The 14,743-nt window shown below is 39.3% G+C and overlaps 1 protein-coding gene across 1 annotated transcript in view; it reads right to left on the bottom strand.

The window, feature by feature from the left end:
* LOC5572344 (probable serine/threonine-protein kinase yakA) overlaps nucleotides 1-14,743 on the bottom strand; it is a 242,148-nt gene that overhangs the window by 118,043 nt on the left and 109,362 nt on the right. The window lies entirely within an intron of this gene.

Raw genomic sequence — 14,743 nt, 5'->3', positions numbered from 1 at the left:
TATGTTTCAATAGGGCGTAGTTCTGGGCAATTTGATGGGTTCGGTCATTTTTTACAAATTCGACTATTTCCTTCTTGAGCATCTCCAAATTGCTGAAGCATAGTGAGCCGATGCTAGGTCTGGCAAAATCAATGGAGGCATGGTATGCTTTCGGTAGATGGGCAGATGCCGTTTTTTAATACATTCAGTTCTGTAATTTTCGCCGTTGATTGAACCCGTCGTGAAAGATGTAGTATTTTCATACCGCAGGAGCAAATTGCTTGCCATACCAAATCATTTTTCTCAAATTTTTTTGTTCGGATGTATCGTACGTCGTCAGGAATATCTGTTTTCGCCACAGCGTTACAAAAATTCAATTTGGACACTTCGCGATTTTAGTCAAATCTTGGAACGACAGTTTTTCTAAACATCATTTGTGCAAAAAAAAAAAAAAAAAATACGTGTCGCCATGTCAATCCGACTCATCGCTTGGAATTTATAATTGTTTTGATGTCAACTTTTGTCTGCTGTCAAAATAAACATTTGAGTACACACTGAAACAAAATTTTATTTGTTTTTATAGAATTTGTACACCAAAATGTTCATATTTAGGTGTCCACTTTCTTAAATGAACAGTCCTTAGAAGGTCTTCTGGTATGCACCTTTCTTTATTTTATTGGAGGTTCTTCCGATATTCATCGTCCTTATTACTTTTGGCAATAGGTTTTCAGACATGATTGAGCAAATATCTCTTTCTTCTGATTGCTTATCTTTTTTTTTGTTTTCCAATTCAACTGAAAATAATTATAATAAATAATTTGAAACGATGGCTGAAATGTACACCCGCCTGAAACGCGAAGCAACAAGAGTCGATCTGGTGTTGAACGCGTCTAAAACAAATTATATGCTGGTGGGCTGCACCCAGGAACCAGCGCGGGGATACCTTCGAGGAGGTAGATGAATTTTTTGCCTCGTATCCTTGCTGACGGCGGCCAACAATGTTAGCCGTGAAATACGGATGCGTCTCCCCATATTTCAATCTGTGAAAATCGTGCTAAGGGCTCTAGAAGAACTTGAAGTCAAAAAAGATTCGTCCCGCACCAAATGTACCGTGTACAAATAACGCTTATTAGACCGGTGGTCCTTTACGGGCTCTAAGCATCCTGAAGGAAGCAAAAGCTGGAAAAATGCGTTGGGCGGGGTATATTGTAAGAATGTCGGACAACATCAATGGTGTTCGTTTCGGATCTGGTTGGTACAAGAAGGTGAGGAGCACAGCGGGCACGATGGGCTGACCACTGGTCACATACCAGGTACTGCAAGATCTGGCGAGTGTGGGCCGCAGCCGAGGATGGAGGGAGGCAGCTGCGAACCGAGCTGTTTGGTGTGGAATTGTTGACACGGTTTTATTGTAATTACAATATAATACCAATAAATGAATGAAGCAGCGTCTAGCACTGCGAGAGTATGTTATCACGAGATGTGAGCAACCAACAACGAGAAGTTGGCTTCCTCATTTTCGCCTCGTTTCCGCGATAATTTCATTCACTGAGTTTCGTTTGCAATCCTATCAATAAGCCAAAAAAATTGAAAAATGTACAAAAAACTAAACCACAAACTGACATATTTGTCAATTAATTACCTATGCATAGGTAATCCATAGCTATGGATATCTCCAGTAACGATCTCAACTTTTCAACGGTCTTCAATCATTTAATGACAAAATTACATTGGAAGTATTTCAACAATGCTGTAGTTAAATTTAACAAAATGAGTTACTTGTTAAAATATTTTAAATATAAATAATCTACAGCCCTGTAATAATTATCACTTGCAAAACAAAGGATAGGTAAGAGATCCCTGATATTCATTAATCAATTGAGGAACACTATCCTTATTTTTCAATTGCTTCACGAAACCCCTCAGAAGTCCTCACGCCCCTCTAGGGGTCCGCGGACCACCGGTTGGCAAGCCCTTGGTTAAAAAGTTAAGCACTCGCTCGAAACAAAAGTATTTTTTGTCTGGAAAAAAATTGTTTTGAAGAAAAAAAAAATGTAGCTGGGAAATTGTGAAAAATATGAGTGAAGAAATAGTTTAATACCTAACACTTTTTTCAGTAAACTTGCATGCAATGCCTAATTTACTACAAAAACCAGTGTTTAGGTAAATCAACGAGATTTTTAATATTTTTGCCACTAAAACGGTATAATTTAAATAAACGAGATTTATTTGGAAAAGTTTTGCATTTAGCCATATAGAGGAAACGACGAATTTAGCATGGATATTGTAAACATGTTTTAATTTTTTTTTTCAAATCGAGAAATTTCAATCAAATCTTTTCTTATACAAAAGATCTATTTGCATGATCGGTGGATTAATCTACCAATACATTTTATAAATCGTAGTTTAAATATCCTTTAAACATCAATGGGGGAACCTGGTCCGATTCGGACCCTGTTCTAATTCGGACCATCAAGCATTTCTCAATACAGGCGCTACTGTTAAGATCGTGTATAATGTTTTTCTACCCACCGTCTGGCATGGATAAATAATAAACACAATAAATTTGACCCCTTTCAGTTATTTCGTTTGTTTTTTATATTAGTTTTTTGTTTTGAAGTGTTCTAGTGTACTGTCGGTTAGCACTTTTTCCAAGCTTCTGTAAGTGACAAAAATTCTTTAATTTTCTGTGTTATCTTGTAATCGAATCCCCTCAGCCTAAGCTATCATCTGACTATAAGGTTTTGATATACCTATGCACTGTTTGTGTTCAACTAGTTTGTCAATCACACAATGTGTGTTGGTCCAAACCGGACCTTTTGATATGGTTCAATACGGACTTCCTAATTTCTAACGAGCACACAGCCTATTCCAAGAGCCTCGACTTGGTAGAAAATCATAGAAGTTGCAATATTGATCGATGGTGTCATTGTATCTTTTGCGGCCAAGAAAAAGTATTCGAAAAAAAACTGAAAAATAGACAACCGAAAAATAGAGAAAATAATAAATCATCTACTTGAAAAGCATCAATACCACAGCCAAGCTGTATCCAAAATAATTTGACAATACGTTACAAAAAACGTTTACGAGTGCTGAGAACAATACAGTCAACTTTCCCTTATGTGATTTTCTGTGTTTTAGTTCCCTTGCTCGAGGGAATGTGCAGTTCCTTTAATATAGCAAACTTTGACTCCTAAAGATAAGTCGATAATTCTCCAACTTTATGTTCCCAGATTCGATGCTGTCTGCTTCAGTAGCCCATACAAATTCACCTCTTTATACCGATATTTTCATTCAATGTTTCAATGTGTTGAAATTTTACTATATTTAACATTGAAATAACTTCCTCCAGTATGTTATGTCAACATAACAAAAAGATCCTGAATTTAATAATATGTGTTCTTCATCTCGATACCTTCCATACATGATTATACATTCAAAATCAAGTTAGGGAGTGTTGACTGTACCCATTTTTTACCAGTTTCGGATTTCACTCACTTTTTTTAATAAAATCCACATTTTACTTGGACTAGTTCTGACTCTAATTCAATTGAAATTTGACGTGCATTCAGTTCATGAGTAATGATTGTTTACCACAGTTATGGATCACTTCCAAAATATGTAGATTTCTATTATTTTAAGCATTGGATTTGACATTTTCAGACAATAGCACTAAGGATGAAACTAATAAAACATCAAGGTTTGTAAATTTCATTTTTAGCAGACAAAAATGGGTGGAAAACTTGGTGTGGAGCCAAAACAGTCCATGTCTCAGTTACTACAACACAGTATCCCAAAAATAATGGCATTTTGCCCTTGTTTCCAGCTGCAATTTTTTGCAGTAATATGTGACACATTGCTAACTTTCGCCAAATCATGCAATACAGATGCATTGAGTTGAAAATCTCTTGATTTTGCGCACTGATCCGTAACATGTCACAATTTGATCAATAATATGAAAATTGATCCATAATATGGTTTTCAGATACCGATACAATTTTTAATTTTTATGCAATTCTATGTAAATATTACACTCAAAACAGTTTACTAACCGAAGTTCCAACTTGTAACGATTCAATTCGTGTTTTTAAATTATAATTTAACGTTTTCCATGTCGTTTTATTGAATTTTATAGGTTGAACTCCACACTATTTGATCCATAACTGTGGGGTCATGGTACATTTTATTACTACCTGAGCAAAACCCACAAAAAATAACGTGGAATTAGAACATGGGGGGTCTGAATTGGAACAGGGTTGGTCCAATTCGGACCTTCTGAAGATTTTTTTCAAACATGTCTAGTCATGTCCTGGTATGAGATACCACTCTCTGAGAGAAAAGTGAGCACGCTAAATCAGGCTTTCACGCAAACATAAAACTTTTCATGCCATGTATCGTACCAAAAATATATGGCCAAAAAACTGTTACTAGGTACGAATTGGACCATGTTCCCCTAATATCAGTATTTGATACAACTTTGACGACCTGTAACAAAAAAATGTGACATTGGAGCATTTATGAAAGCGAAAACGGATTCAGCAATCTCAAATTTAGTGGAGACATATCATAAGGTCTTTGAGACACGCGAAATAGGTTATTTTTGTTCTGCTGTGTTATTCATTGAAACATATTTGTAACTCTCTGATATTGTAGATGAATGCTTGAATTTATTTTTCAAAACGTTTTAAGAAATTGGGATTTTGCCAGCTTTTTTGAGAACTGGGCCTCTATGCGTCGTTGTCGCCGCAGTCGCGCCCCCGTGATGCGCGCGCTTGCGATGACTACCCGACTTGTATACATTTTGCACATTAATTGCTTTCAATGAACTTTCCTCACGTTGGGTTTTTGTAGCAGCAAATACCTCGTAGTCACAACAACACCAGAAGCAACGGGCGGCAAAACGCGATAACAGCTACCGAAACGTTACAAGTTAAGCGGTTCGTTGTGTGGGGGAATGATGAAATTGTGTAATTTTATGTTCCAATAGCAACCCCATTATGTGCCACACCGACGATGTTGTGGGCAAAACTGACCATTCGAGTTGTTCCGCACGTTTTTCCTATTTTTCGCATTAAAAGTACACCTGTTGTTGTGTGCTTTGTGGATTAAATTCGCTGTTGAACATCCCAATTTTGGTGCGATCTTGGTTGATCTGATCAGACGTTTTAAAATCGTAAAAACTTTAGTCGATCATCGTAAAACGTTCAACGAATCTTGCGTCATCTTTTCATGTGCAATTATAGTAGAAATGGATTAAATCAGAACATGGGTGTAGCCAGGGTTTCCATAAGGGATAATATTTTGTCTCAAGACAGGTAAATAATTTTACTACCAACCATCCATACATTGCGAAATGGTCACTTTAAGGTGATTATAAAACAAATCCAAACTTTTCAATTGCACAATACTGGAGAATCTGACAATACTTCGCGTTGAAAATCAATAAAATTACTTGCTTGCTGGGGGTGACCAATGGGATAATTTTCAACGCGGAGCGCTGTTTGGTTCTCAAGTCTTGTGCTCTTGAAATTTTGAGGTGTGGCTTCATTCTTCAATCACCTTAAAGGAAAAAGAAGTTTTCCAATGAAACTCAATAAGTGAGTCAATTCGGTGTAATCAGTTTACTTTTAATTATCGAGAATCCCATTTAAAAATTGACTCGCTTGTAGCCTAAAATGCAAAAAAAAAGATTTTCAAAATTTCAAGTCGATTTCAAAAATAAATCCAAGAAATCTATCGTGATGCAATTAAGTTGTAAACATGATTTCTGGAGATATTCTTCGAGAAAATTAACACAAGAATAATTCCTGCTGCGATATTCCGCCACCATGGAGGGCTGTAACGGCCACCCTCTGGCAACGCCCATGCATCCGGCTTTAGACTTTTGCTCAAACTAACAACCGTACCGTACAAAGATGAATTTGGTTTTTCATTTTCCTCGCTAAACACCCCTAATGTTACATCATAACGGCACGGGAAGGCTGATTCGATGCATGTCTGTATACCTGGCCGTCTTTGAACCAAATCGAGTCCAAGTGTTATGTTAGATCCCAGATACAATTCAATTAATCGACAGCAACACGTCACAGATGGTGATGAGAGGGATCATCGCCATAAAGCATCGTGGGGTCGTTCAAGCAGAAGGATTTAGGGCTCTCGGCATCGGTGCTTTCGAGCTAGTGTGGTTTGTTATACCTACGTAGCAATGAGTGTGATTAGTCGATAGATTATTGAAGTTTCAAGACACGTTTTTTGGTCTTAAGTTATATTCTCGCATACTTTAGTAGGTACCGAAAAACGGGACAACTTTATCATTTTTTTTAACGAAATCATATGTATTCTACACCCTGACTAAAAGATTTTCATTTCATATTTTTAAAATAAGTATGTACTGGCATCTCAGATACCAAATTCAGCTGAAAAATTGTATATTGGTCATTTTGAATTGATCTATAATTTTTCGTTTATTTGAAAGATTATTTTCGGGTTTGGAGTAACTTTTATAATGGGTATGAAAATACATGAAAATTCGCTGCTGTTATACGCATAATTGCCCATGTTCCTAAATATGCAACTGATGAAAACGCGTTCAAATATTTTTACACATTTCTACCTCGTATTGGCCAGGTTTGTGATGAAGTTAAATAAAATCGTTGCAATTATATAAAGAATAAAGTATTGATTTGAATCAATATCGGAATGCTGTAAATTTTGCTATGAAAATCAATACTATGTTGAGGAATTTAATGAAGGCTCAAGTGACATGTGATGAACGGAGCCACATATTGTAAATGTAGTAAAAAATATAGTCGTATTCTCTTGATTTCCTGTGGTATAAAAGTACATTTGTGATATCGTGTAGCAACGTTCACTCAAAAAAAATCTTTCGAATGATAACTGGAGAAAAGTCCACAGAATACTGATCTGATAGAACAGGATAGGATCCATTCCAGTTGGTCAAAATTGCCAAGAAGATGAGAAATGAAGAAAAAAAAGGATTATTGTTCAAATGCGCACTGTAGTAAACACTGTGAAGTTCATTTTGAAGTAGATGCTACAAATAGTAATATTCGTCACTTTTTATTCATATCACCCATAAATGTATTACAGGTGCTGGGACGCCAGCAATGCAAACACGATTGCAAACATCTTCACGCGTCGCTTCTTTGAATTTTCTCCCTCCAAACTTGTCCAATGTGACTTGCATCGTTATGGTTCAAAAAAGCCATAACCAGATCACACATCTTGAAACGCTCCAAATGGCACAAGCTGGGTGACATATGGCACGTCGTTATTAGCAATACATGCCTACCTCCTGCTACTTGTTCATTCAATACTAGTGCCCCAGATAGGCCTCTCCAACCATCGACTCGGCTCGGAAAAGAAGAGTGTCGTCATCCAACGACCAACATTGTCACCATATAGCCGCTTCGCATGTTTGGCTTCTATTTTTCGTTCATTATTTGGATTCAGTTTCTTCCCGTCCCTGGATCTTTTTTTTGCTGCTGTTTCTGCTTACACAATGTAGCTATGCACATTAGGGTGCTTCATGTTTTAAAAATGTTTGAAAATTCAATCAACCACCATTCTTACAATATTCGTGATAAAAACATAGAGTTCTGCCAATTTTTCACCCTTTCAGGTTTATATGGAAGTTACTATGAAGAAATTTTTCTAAACAAAAAAATAAAGTTTCCAACACGATTTTATTTTTATGTAAATAAAAAAGTATCATCTGTTAGTCGAAATCATCTGCTTCACTGCAAAGGTAAATATTTTGTTAATTTTTTTAGATGTACTCAGCATTCATATATAAAATTGCGTCATAACAAACTTTTTGGCTAATTTTTGGAGTCCAACTAAAAATCAGAACTCTGCCACAGATTCAATAAGATATCGCTAGGAGGTTTTATTAAAACTCCATTATAGATCGCCTTCTTTAAATCATCAACAATATCACAACATGATATTTTTACGCTTCAAAGTATTTTCCAACATGTTTATCTATGTATTCCTCCGAAAATATCATGAAATCTCTACAACAATTTCCAAAGAATTTCTCTCAAGACATCTCCAAGGATTTATCTATGAAGTGTCAACATAACTTTCCTTGAACACAAGAAATTGCTTCATAAATCGTTTCAGTCATTTAAGCAAGGCACGTTTTAATAAGCTTACAGGGATTCCTCCAAGTAAAATTTGTCTACATATATTTTTTTATATTTCTTCAACTTTTCGAACTCAGTAGGGGATTGGATCGACAAGTTTTGCTCAGCAAATGGAAAAAGTTCAAATTGCTGCTATTTAGACACTTTTAGATGATCTTTTAGTTCGAATGAAATCATCTGGATATCTTGTTTCTAGATCATCATTGAAACTTTTTGAAATATGCACCGGGCCAAAGTTATTCCGGTGGGTCACTGGGTCAAGTTGGGTTAAAAAAAAAACCCAAATTCATTTTAATCACTTTTTACCCAACAAATTGATATAAATTTGACTCTATTTCAATTTTTTTTTATAGTTTCAACTACGGACGTTAAGTGTTAACTAAATTTAACAATGGGACTAGCTTTCGTTTAGGTATTTTTTGGGTTATTATGGGGGTCCCCGTAGAACCGACCCAAAATATGCCTATGAACTGGCAAATTTGAGTACTAAACATTATCATTTTGAAAAAACAGCTGGTTGATCCTTTGCTCGCGTCACTTGCTTCTGCGGGGGCGGGTGATGTGAGCAGGATCAATCGTGTTGCGCGTCGCTCGCGTGGCATGATGAAATAGTGTCGCGGATCGCGAAGCAGGTAGTAGTGTTTGATCCTTTGCTCGCGTCAAATTATTTATCATGGTCTAATCGCTTATCAAAGTGAATCCTGTGACCCAACGATCCTCCCCATTAACAAACTTCCCTCCCAGTAACATTTGTAGAGATGCAGAGGAAAACACGGTCTCCAAATAGCAAAGGTTACACACTAACATTCCTTCCTCCAATCCCACCTGACTGCAAGGACGTGGCCGGCGCCGTTATTGACCCTGTATTAACAGAGGCACTGAATTATGCACACTGAAGAAGATTATGGCTAATCCCAGCCGAACTTCTAGTTGATTCTTTGTGCATTTTCACTGACTTCGGTCAATCACGGAATAGCAACCATTGATATGTGTAGTCAGTCTAAGCTAAGCTAAGCTAAGCAAATGTCGACAGTTTAGAAGAAAAATAAATTTGACCTATTTTCGCCCGGTTCTTGGGAGGTCCCATAAATAATAGAAAAAAATACCAAGGTCAAAGCTGTGTCTTATTAAGTTCTCTCACGTCCGTAGTCGAAACTTTAAAAACATGTTCAGTTGCAGTCAGATTTAAACTAATAAGTTGGTAGAAAGTTGATTGAAAAGGAAGTTGGGGACATTTTTACCCGACTTGACCCAGTGACCCACCGGAATAACTCCCACCCGGTGGAAATTTTAAAAGTTCAAATGATCCTCCAAAATCTAGACATCCAGACGATTCCATTTGAACTAAAACGTAGGCAATCTATCAAAGATCGCCGAAATGGTAGCGAGTTAAGCTTTTTCCATTTGCTGGGCGGATACAAGTTAAGCAATTTTAGTAACTTTCTTGAAAAAATAGCTCAAAAAAGCCCTTCAAAGATTCCTCTTAAATTTATATTCAACCATCGAATAATCCAAAAGTTTTATAAAAGATACCTTTAATAACTCCTTCCAGATTCTTCCAGATTCACAGCAGCGCGAGAGGTGATAGGTACTACTCAGAGACGACCCAGGAACGGTTGGTTTGATGAGGAGTGCCAAAAGATGACAGATGAGAATAATGTTGCCAGAAGCCGGATGTTAGTGTCTGGTACCCGGCAAAATAGAGAGCGGTACAAGGAAGTGAGAGCAGCCGAGAAAAGAATGCACCGTAGAAAGAAAAAGCAGTATGAAGAATATGTCACTTCTAAGGCGCAGAACAGCGGAGGTGGAGAAAAACAGTACCGTCTCCCATCATGTGCGTGCAATGACCGTGAAGGTAACTTGCTGACAAAAAAAACATGGTGACTGCCAGGTGGAAAGAGTACTTTGAGCATTTGTTGAACGGAGAGAACATCAGCGCGTCTCAGAACAGATTAACCATCAGCGACGAGGAACAAGCTGTGGAGCCCCGGACGCTAGATGAGGTTAAAAAGGCTATCAGACAGTTGAAGAACAGTAAGGCTGCTGGGAAAGACGAGCTCCAGGCCGAACTTTTCAAGCAAGTGAGAGAGCATCTGTACGAAATACTGTACCGTACTCTGTTAAGGATATGGGAGGAAGAAGAACTGCCTACTGGCTGGCTGGACGGCCTCATCTGCTTTCTGTATAAGAAGGGACACAGATTGGAGTGCGCCAATTACCGAGGAATAACGCTTCTCAATTCGGCGTACAAAATTATGTCACGTATTCTGTTCAACAGATTATCTGCTTATTGATGTCAAGACGGCGTACGATTCAGTGAAGAGAAATGAGTTATGGCAGATAATGAATGATAGAACATGGTTTTCCGACGAAAATGATTAGACTGATTCGCGCAACGTTAGATGGATCGAAATCAAATGTACGGGTTGCGGATGAGATTTCGACCTTCTTCGTAATCTTAGATGGATTGAAGCAAGGAAGCGATTAGGAGGAGCTATTAGGAGAGCAGGCGTGCAAATAAGCGGTACCATCGTCACGCGGTCGCATATGCTCTTAGGTTTTGCGGACGATATATGTTGCTGGGTGGTGAACGTTTTGAAGTAGTGGAAGAATTTATTTACCTTGGTACTCTAGTGACATGCGATAATGATATTACCCGCGAGGTGAAAAGGCGTCTTGCAGCTGCGAATAGGGCTTTTCACGTGGTCCGTAACCAGCTTAGGTCCCGTAGCCTGCAGACGAAGACAAAAGTCGCGCTATATAAGATACTGATCCTCCCGGTAGCTCTATGCGGGGGAAAGCGTTCGGGGTTTTTTGAGCGTAAGGTGCTGCGAATAATACCGTTTTGATTCATATTACGGACACTTAAGGCCTCAGTGAAGTATAACCCAGCTTGGACTGTATGATTTTTTAGCGTTATCGAGCATCGGAAGCCCTTAACTTTCGAATGGTGGGTGAAGAATACGCGTCCGCAACTTGAATAAATTCAAATAAATCAAAATGTGTCGCCTTTTCATGATTCTTATTCCGGACGCTCCCTCACTTTTGCCTCATATTCCGGACACTTTGATTCGAATTACGGACAGCTCATGATAATCATTGATGGAACAGTCAAATTATCAATTGAAATCGTTCAACCACTTAAGAGACGTCTAAGGCAGTTGGGCATTATAAATTTGCAATGATATTCATGGAAAAAACCTAATAAAACGAGCCTCGAAAATGGGAACTTTTGGACGGCGAAAATTGAAACATTTCGTGTGAAATGTTTCCCATACAAACGAGAGTGTCCGGAATTTGAAGCTGTCCGTAATATGAATCAAAACGGTACTCAGCGGTAAACAAGAAAATGGCGTCTGGCGGCGCTGCATGATTCATGAATTGTACCAAGCATATAAAGAAGTCCAGGTCCCATTAAATAAATTAAATTATTAAAAATAAATATTGTATGTGCATTGCATGCCTAGGAGTTAGGATTTTGTCTTTATATTAAAATATTCCATTTTCAACCGCCCATCAACACGCCGTCCGCTACCAGTTACCATGACCACCATACGGTTGGAAAGTGTGGCGCCAGGAAACCGTTTGCTACGGCGGGAGAGAACGAGAGAGAGGAGGCAGATAGTTGGGGCTTGTTGGAGCGATAGGATTTCAGCACGGGCTGTGAAGATTGAGCTCGCAAAGAGTGCGGATCGAGCGAAGTGATCACGCGAAGTTCTGTGCCAGAGTGAAGAAACCGGGTGTGTTAGCCTTGATTACTGGCGAATGTAAAAAGTTTGTCCGAAAACGTTTGTGGAACCTTTAGTGTGGCAGAAGATTATACGTGCCTGTACCCTAAAAGCGTGCATCCGCTGTGCCGCGTCGCGAGTGAGAAATCCTGATACCGACGTCGGTTTCCCGCCAAGATCGTCTCGACGCGAGTGCCTCTTAAAAGTGCTGAGAAGCCGAACCAGTGTCCCAGAGCTATCATCCGACGCTCATTCTCTTCCCACCGGCGGAAGTGACATCGCTGTGAGCGGAGTGGCGGCGCGGGACCAACCTAAATGTGCTCACGAGTGACAGAGTCGGCAGCCCTGAGGTTAAAAGTGTGCTGCATGAACCTTTGTTATAATTATTGAGCTCATAAAACACGGCAGGCTACGTTGGGCTGGTCACGTGGTACAAATGCCGGAGAAACGGGGGGCTTCGTGGCCGAGCGATTAGTGTTGTCAGGCAGTGAGCGCATCGTGTCATGGGGTGTGGGTTCGATTCCCGCTTCAGCCATTGAAATTTTTCGTCAGAAGTGTTTCGTGGCTGTGCCACTGGAGCATGCTTGTCCGTTGTCTAGTGTTAAGTTTACAATCTGTGCAGCTAAATGGCTGAAGACGATGTCCGTGTTTTTTTTTTTTAAGTAATATTCAGTAGGGAACCCGAACGCGGCCGTTGACTTCGTGGTAGGCCGCGCACACGATGGTTTTTTGCAGTTGAGGAGGACCTTAGAGCACTCAACGTTCAGGGCAACTGGAAGCGATTGGCTCAGGGCCGAGTCCAGTGGAGGAGAATTATCCATTCGGCGTAGATTCAACGTAGCGAATTGTAGCCATCGACCCGTTCCAACCAACAAATTAAACCAGTTCGCTTTGCTCATCGTGAAAGAAAAAGAAAGGATACATGAGCTACATTGTTTAAAGTTTCATGCAAAACAGGTTCAGAAATTGTGTATAATGCTGAAAAGAGGAATGCAATATGACAGATAGGAGAAAAAATGTTCACTATTTCGTGATCTATTTACTAAGCCATGTATTCACAACTTTTGCAAAAATATCAAACAAAAATAGCTCAAAATTTAGTTTATTTTTTTGTCCAGCAACTTGCGCTTTAAGAGCTTTAGTAATTCCAGATCATCTTCGATGTATAACTAACTATACCACCTATTTTCAACGCAAAGTACCAGCATGTCGATTATTACAGGAGATATTTCACTGACGAGTCCCGCATGAATGGATCAAATAGCTTCGGTGACTTCAATGGAACTCTTTCGCTTTCCGAAAACTTCAGCAACCTTGCACGGTTTATGTTGCTGAGCTGGCAGCAATCAACTTCGCTTTGGGGATGATCTCCAACATGCCCGCAGACCACTTCTTCATCTTCTCGGATAGCCTCAGTCCTATTGAGGCACTTCGATCAATGAAAGCTGTTAAGCATGCATATTACCTTCTTACGAAAATAAGAGAGCAGATGTGTGCACTAGTGAACAGATCATACAAGATTACTTTCGTATGGGTTCCCTCACATAGTTTAATTTATGTCAATGAGAAGGCGGACTCTCTCTCAAAGGTGGGCGCTGAGGAAGGTAAGAATTTCACACGACGATTTTTTTCATTTAGTACGTCAAAGTTCTCTTCACGGTTGGCAAAGCGATTGGCTAAATAGCCAAATGGGAGGGTTGTTACATTCAATAATTCCTAGAGCTTCCTTGCGAGCGTGGTGGAAAGTCGAGATTTCATTGGCTTGATATGAAGATTTATGTCCATTGGACATAAGTCTTGATATCATGCGAATGAAATCTCGACTTTCCACCACGCTCGCAAGGAAGCTCTAGTAATTATGGAATGTAACCACCGTCCCATTTGGCTATTTAGCCAATCACTCGCTAGATGCACATCTGCTTTAGGCTTAACCTCGCGCTGAGCAATATTTGTAATAGGTGTGGATCCGGCAATGCCCGGATACGAATGCCTCCAGGGCGCAACTATTGGATACCCTTGCGGCCCGAGGTAAACAACCCATTGTTCCTGTAAGAGATGTATTGGGAACCCATGATTTCATGTATATGGTCGCAATTTACGATTTTGTATGTAGTCCCTTTTGTGTTGGATTGTGGATCCTGGCCATCCAGCAGACGAATACCGATAAGAAATTGGTACCAACGCCATGGCACGATAATCGAGCTACCACGTTATACCTTCCGGATTAGCTGCAGAGAATTCTAAACCCAATCCTTCCTTCAAAAAACTGTGGCCATTAACCTCGAGTTGGCACGAGTATTCTGGCTCCATCCCGTACTAATTTCGGTACTATAAAAGTCAATACATTATAAATAGTACATAAATGAATTTCGGTTTCGTATAGCGTTAAACGCAACTGAGCCTCAAAAAAACAAAATGGTTAAAAACAGAGTTTTAGTGATAAAGTTCATTGTTTTATACTAGTATGAATGTTTCTATGATAGTACTACCGCGATTCATTTATTCAGGTCAATTTTGATAAAAACCTTTAAAGAATTTTCGCCACTGGTTGAAAAATTGACAGACCTATATTTTCATCATTAAGATTGTACAGCAGACACTTTTGGGAGATGAGACTGAACCACCCTAATGCGCATCTTTTCTGCTTATTCAGGGTTGCCCGAACTACAGGACGGTCCTCATGGGCACAGCAGGAAGACACTTTCCACACGCACGAGCTCATCCTTGAAACACGTGATCGACCAATTCCTTTAAGAACATCCACCACATATGAGAGCAGCAATAGGAAATGGCTCATTGGGCATGGATCTGCCCCTCACATTGCATCCAGTTATCCCACAGCCCTGAATGTTAATTATGACAACATGT

The sequence above is a fragment of the Aedes aegypti genome, chromosome 2, assembly GCF_002204515.2.
Source record: "Aedes aegypti strain LVP_AGWG chromosome 2, AaegL5.0 Primary Assembly, whole genome shotgun sequence".
Classification (NCBI taxonomy): domain Eukaryota; kingdom Metazoa; phylum Arthropoda; class Insecta; order Diptera; family Culicidae; genus Aedes; species Aedes aegypti.
Note: the sequence above shows the minus strand (reverse complement) of the source record. Positions and strands in the feature narration are given on the sequence as shown.